Genomic DNA, 6,971 nt, shown 5'->3' on the forward strand with positions numbered 1-6,971 from the left:
CTGGGCCTAGGATCGGGCTGGCCACGTTGGGTTGATCTCTGCTCACATAAGGCGCAGAGTGGTTGTACCCTGCTCCAGACCAGTCCGCTCAGAGGCTTCTCTCGCTCCCCACAAAATTCCACAGTCCATCCCTGGTATTCTTCCTTCACACTTTGTATTTGCCAATAAACTACTGCAGTAACATCCTGGATTTTGGGAGGTGTTTCCGTCACAACCCATAGCTACCTCTCTGATGTGTTACAACCAGGTAAAACCATACCAAAAAAACACATTAATTGTTCCACTTTTACCCAGCTGGCTGAAAACAGGGAATCTCTTGTTGGTATGTTTCAGGGCAGGTCTTAGGGATAGACCAAAGCAACCATCCATTATTTTACAATATTAAAGGGTTATCACCAGTGAAGTAAACTGAATAGATCTGATACTCAAACTGTGTGTGTAAGAAGGAACATGCACTGCCTGAGATCCCCCTACATAAGACCAGTGTAGGCGGGCCACTTTTACATGGAAATTCATAATGCATTACCATGAAACACCCTCTCGTGGGGGTCCTACCCCAAGCTATCTCAAAGAAACCCTGTATTCCATAATCTTTTCTTTCTGCGGGTAGTTTCACATTTGCATTCCTTCAGCAGGTCAAAGGCTGTGCCAGTGTCCCATGCCTTTATTTCAAGTCACAAGAATGCACCTCAGTCTCCAGTCTCTCTGGATGCTATGTCATCTTCTTCTACACCAAACGTATCAGCTCTGTCCATACCTCTTCTCATGCTACTACCTGTTCTGTCAAGGAGGGGTTTCTGCCCCTTTTCCCATATTGTTCATACTATCTCATTGCAGATCCCATCACAGTGTTCCTAATCATTACCAAGGGCCAACAACCATCTCATTCCCTCACACATTCACATTAGAGCTGTGTGCTATTCTGTTCTTTCCCTGAGCCTCCTTCCAGCCCTGAATAAACATCTTAGCTCCAGCTCTCTTGGCCTTCCGCCTCTCCTTTGACTTCTGTTTGGGCTAGGTGGTCTTTGGGCCTCCCTGCTATTCACACACCAAGCTCTCCAGTTCCTCTCTAGCTAGGATTTGTGTCCATACTGTGCACAAGTTCCTCTTAACTCTACTGACAGACAGGGCAGAAGAATCATTCTGCTGGGAGGCACTGATGGGTGGTATCTGCGACTTCTTTGATCTATAGCCAACTGCAGAGGTGTTAGAAAATTGTGGTTGGATTTGGCATGTGCCAGGCATCCAATATATGTTCTCTATTTATTTTTCCTTTTGGTTTTCAGGATTCTCTCTCCCAAATAAATATATAACTAATTTATTCCACTCCTTGAAAGAATGTAAATACAAAAAATGCCATCCAACACACACAAAAAAAACACAGGGAAGCAAGTCAAAGAATCAGTATTGAAGAAATGCACACGTGGATGGCTCACGAACCATTATGATATTTAGCATTCAGAGAACCTAAGCTTTTGCAAGCTAAGCAGAAGATAGAGAACAGCAGATGGAGACACAGGGAAAAAAGTAAACTAGTCACCACATAACTTTTTACATTAGTTTCGAAGTATTTTATTCTTCTCACAGTTTCTCAGGATGCCATTGGATTTGTGCATGACTAAATTCTTAATACTTGTCTATTTGACATTGAAACTGATAGTATTTGGGAAGGATTTCTCCTCCACTTACTAGCTGAAGGACTGTTCCATTTGCAATTAGTAGTAAACAAGCATCACAGTAATCTCAGTAACATACAGGTATTTTTCTCCTTGAGTAGGGTTTGGTGGTTGGTTTGTGGCTTTTTTTCCAAAACCTCTTTTTAACCAGCAAAATCCTTCCTTTATGTATTTGTGTGCAAGTGTTTATATAAAAATTTAGTTGCTCATGTTATGTTCGCTGAATCATTTCTCAGTGTACTATAAGGAAATAACCCATCTGCCCCGTTTTCAGGGTAGCCCCCTGGAATGATCAAGAGGCTGAAACTCGTGGTTAAAACGGGGCGCTTAGAACACACGTTTAAAATCCTGACTACAGGAAAGGATGCGCACCATTCATCTCTACCCCACCAACCGGGCCTGCTCGGGACGGGAGTCCAGGCACTATGTGCTTGGTGGCTCGGCCTCGGACACCTGTGACGGCGGACAGTCTCCAGCTGCCTTTCCCTCGGTGTGACTGCGCCCCGTCTCCACAGCAGTCAGGCTCATGTGACAGACTCTTATCTCCCGGAGCATTAAGCCAGCACAGTCCTCCTCTTCCTCCCGGCCCCCTCAACCGGACGGCAAAGCAGGGCGTTCTCCCCGGGCCACCCCCTGCCCTGGAAGTCTGCTGGGACAGTGAAGCCGCCCAGCATCCCCTGCGCCGCCCTCACTCCAGGCGGCTGCCGCCTGAAGCAATGTGGCTGCCGCCACCGTGAGGGGATTCGTTTCCCCCCCGCCCCGTGACAGCCGCTCCCGCCAGCGGCGTGGGCACCCCACAAGCTGCTCCCCCTCCCGCTGCGGCCGGGCCGCCGGGAAGGGTATGGGGCCACCTTAAGAGCGCGAGGAGCCCCCGCACGCAGCGCCCGGACGGCTCCTCCCCGCCCCGTGTCGCATCCAGCCGGGGAACGTGTGGCGGGGAGCCCAGCCGCTGCGGGCCGCGCCGCCGGGACTGTCCCGGCCCACGGGACAGGGGACACGGCTCCCACCGACAGAGGGGCAGGAGCGGCGGCGGATGTGCTGGGGCGGGGGCGCCTGGCGCGATCCCGTTAGCGCCTTCATTCCACAGCGCTCATTGGCGGGAAGCGGGGGCAGGGGTATCCCGTAGCCCGCTGCCTGGTTGGCTCCTGCAAACGTCCATCAAAGGGCGACGGCGGCGGGGAAGAATTCGTCCTTGCGATTGGCCTCTGCCCGAGAGAAGGCGGGCCAGAAGGAAGGGAGGAGCAGCTCCCATTGGTCACCCCCGGGGTGTCAGTCAGATGAGTCATAAAGGGCCGCGCGGCCGGCTGGAGCGAAGCGCGGGCCCCAGCGGCGGGGCTGTTTGTCACCGAGAGCACCAGTCACTTCCTGTCCGGGGCCGACGGCTTCCGGAGAGCGCCGCGGCCCCGCTAGGTGTCCGTGTCCTTCGGCTGGCAGCCAGCGCATGCGCGGCCGGGGTGGCGGTGTCTGGCCGTGCGCCCGCAGCCGCGCATGTCATGTCGCAGCGGTGCGAGGCTGGCTCGGCTCGCAGTCTGCTCGTAGCCGGTGCCTCCCTACGTGTGGGGAGCGTGCGTGCAAAATGGCAGAGGGCGTCTGCGTGTTGTCTCCCGCAGTTTCACGCAGTGTCTGTTACGTTTGCGGGCGGAGCGGGGCTGTGCCCAGGGCCAGGCGTTGGGGTGATCGGTACAAGCATAGCGTGCAGCGCTTGGGTGTGTGATGGTGATGACGCGGGGGATCGCAGTATCCGTCTTGCTATCATCGTTGGCGGTCGTGCCACTGTAAATGCGAGTAAAAGGAGCCATTAAATTTGATAGAGTCATTTGTACAGCAGCTGTGACTGAATTCCCAGGGTGAACTGTATCCTTTTCCCACCTGGGCTCCACTCCAGCTCAGAGTGTGTTCTGTCTGTTACAACTGTGACTGCTGAAGAAGTGTGCCAGTGTACCTGTGCCAGGTTACTGTAAAAAATAAAGTCAGCCCTGCTTCAGAGCTGTCCGTCACTGGGAAAGGTAATGGAATACTTCAGGTAGACAGAAGCCCGTCTCTGTGTCACCACCCACAGAAACGGTTTTACATGGACTACCCGGTCTCTGCCGTGGGCCCAGCCCTGCTTGCAAGGAGGACCTGCAACTATGGGAGGCTTTCCCTGAAGCCTGCAGAAGCCTAAGGCAGGATGTTAGTAGTGATTCAAATACAGAAAGTCTTTTGCAAAAGAAGGGAAGCCCCAGTGACTGATGGTTTGGTCTTTGATCCCTCCAGCCCTGCCTGTGTAGGCTCCAAGCCATCGGCTTGGTTGTGATAGTAATTTTTCAGACTACAGCTGACTTTAATGTGCTTTAAAGCAGGTAGTTGTATGAATTACAGAACTAGTAAAGCCTGGTTGCTTATCAGTTTTAGTCTTACAACTGGATTCTTTGATGACTGATAAAGCACAAGTTCTAACTGATGCTTTTTCCCTAATTGATAATGTCTCTTTTCATTCTGGTTCTCTTATGCCTTTTAAATCTAGTGTGTACTCTGACCTTCCCTCTGCAAGGACAAAATAAAGTCTTTCTCCTGTGTTTGGTCTCTTATTTTCATGAACTCTGCAGGAGTTCTTGTTTTTTTAGATCTCTGCAATGGACTTTCATTCTCACTGTAAAGCTATAGCAAATGTTTAAACCTGGGCACCTGCTTCGCCCTCAGTCTTTTAGACAGGTGTAGTGGCTGTAGATAAGTACCAGAGCAGAGTGGGGCTCATTCCCAAGGATCATGACCAGAAGGAGGCTGCTCCTTATGCGTCTGTCCAAGGTTGAATGCCCTATTTGAGAGAGATGTGCTAACATATCTTAGGTAAATGCTTGTTATCAGCTTTTGATAGTTGGAGGCAGTTGCTTCTTCAGGCCTTTTTTTCTTGAAGCTCTTCCTTTTTGTGTGAATGATTAAATATTAACGACGACAAAAATAGATTATAAACTCCGATCTTCAGGACATTCGATCAGTATATGTGAGATACCAAGGAGATGCAAAATGACAAATGCTTACAGCAAAATACTTAATTGCATGTTCAGACTGTGGTATCTCTGATAGAAAGCAACGTGGGGAGGCAGGATTTGGGATCCACATCTCCCATAAGCTGGAGAAAATGTTTTAACCATGACATGCTTGGTCTGCCCATCCCTTCCTATGGGTTCCTTGTGGTGGAGATGTGCTCTGAATGGGCCTCCATGAGTGATAACTTCTAGAGTAGTGGGGGGAAATCTGATACAGGAATCTTGTTCTGGAGCTTCCATCCAAGCTGAAAAGTTTGGAGTGTGAAGTCAGAAGTGACAGAAGTCATACTTAAATGCAGACTTCTGCATTATTTTGGTGCTCATAAGGCTAGAGAGCAGAGAACAGCTGGGGATGGAACTCCTGGCTGATCAGTGCTTTGAGGTCTTCTGAAGTGTTTTCAGTGGCCTGTTCTGCTGTGCTTTACTCTAGCAGACTTGGATGAAACAAAGGAACTTTCTTGGGCGGAGAAGGGGATGTCAATGAAAGAAGTGAATTTGTTCTGTGTGCATTTTCAGTTCAAGCTGGTTTTCTTTCAGTGTAAAACATCTAAAAAGTTTTCCATGAGAAAATTATTTTTATGATAAGAACTTTCCTGACTGAGAAGGTTTATGTAGTATTCCTATGTTAAGGATTATGAAGTATTTACAACTAAGATGTTTCAGTAGTTAGACAAACTTATAATGAATATCAGACTCTAAGGCCCAGAAGCTCAGAGGTACTCTTACACGTTATGTCAGACAGGTTCAATGAATACAAAAAACAATGCAGCAGAGTTTTTAATGATTCTCTGCTAAAAAGCTGTATGTGAAAAGGTACCTTCTTACTCAGCAGTAAAGATGCTTAGGTCCATTCTGACAACCTTCTGGCTTGGTGGGCTGAGATAATTTTTACTGCTTTTCTTGCCTGTTAATCCTGCAGAATTAAAAAAATAGCTGTAAGAGAGGGAGCTGGATATTGCTCCTTTCTGTACTGAATTGACAAAATTGTATTCTAAGTTTCAGATAGTCATAGCAAAGAAACCACAAGATCAATTAGTATAGTAACTGTTCTTAAAGGAAACCCCTGGGTTGTGCTTCAGAGTTTGGGTCTTCATGTTAGGCAGTGGTGCCAGGAAAGGAAAGCTGTGGTCACATCCCAGGACTGACAGCAAGGAAAGCTCTGCCTTCCTTAAGTGAGGACAGAAGTTGCTGTGAAACGGTAAATGTAGAACCATCTAAACTCGCTTTTCAAAGAGCCACTACACTTGGCAGAGACTGACACACAGTAAGTCTGATTAGCAGGCTGTCTACCACTTCAAAAGCTGATGCTATGAAAGTGCAGACAGGATGTAAGGTTTGATTGCAGTAGTTCAAACTAATGAGCAGTTCATGCTGTTGCATTCTGACTGAGAAGTAGACATCAGAGTTAATAGTAAAATATTAAAATCCTTAGAAGTGCTGCAGATACCTATGCTACCAGCAATAATAGTCTCGGATGACAAGCATTCCTGAGGATCAAAAGAAATCTAGGATACCCGTGTGACTTCAGTTATAATTTCTGAGAAACTGGGAGTCAGGCAAGAGGTTCTTCAAAATTTACAGTAGGCTGAATCTTGAATTTGCAGCATGTAATAATTAGGAGGGAAGCTAGAATGGGAAGTCACAGAGCAAACAATGAAATTAATGAAAAGTGTAAATTAAAGTCTTCCAGGCTGTGAGGACCAGGAAGGCTGTGAAAGAATTACTGGATGTGTTGGAATCAAGGGAGGTTAAGGGAACAATTAAGAAAGAGTTTGTTTTTTCATAGCTACCTTCAGGTTTGAGGATGTAGGAGGCTTTTATATTCTTATCCTATGAACAATCTGGTTTTTACAATGAAGCAGCTTTTTGAGATTGAGCTCTCATAAGGAGAAATGTTGGACCAAACTAATAATTTTAAACCATAATATGGCATACCTCCAAGAATTCCAGAGAACTTCAAACGAGAAGTAGTTGGGCACCTGGGATTCTTGGGTTTGCAAATACATAGTTTCTCAGAGAAAGATGCCATGGTACCAGAGCATTAAGAGAGATAATACGGACTGTACCTGCAATTAAATAAAAGGTGCTAGGGATGAAGCAGGGAAATAGAATAGTGAAGTTTTTATCTGTTTCTTGAAAGCTGGTCTGAATGGTAATTAAAAATGTGTCAAAGCACTTGGAAGACTATGATAACCAAGATGAATTATTTAAGCAAAGAGTATCTCATAAATCACCTCCTCAGTTTTCTGGATGTATCAATAAAGAA

This window comes from Melopsittacus undulatus, chromosome 5 (assembly GCF_012275295.1).
Source record: "Melopsittacus undulatus isolate bMelUnd1 chromosome 5, bMelUnd1.mat.Z, whole genome shotgun sequence".
Classification (NCBI taxonomy): Eukaryota; Metazoa; Chordata; class Aves; order Psittaciformes; family Psittaculidae; genus Melopsittacus; species Melopsittacus undulatus.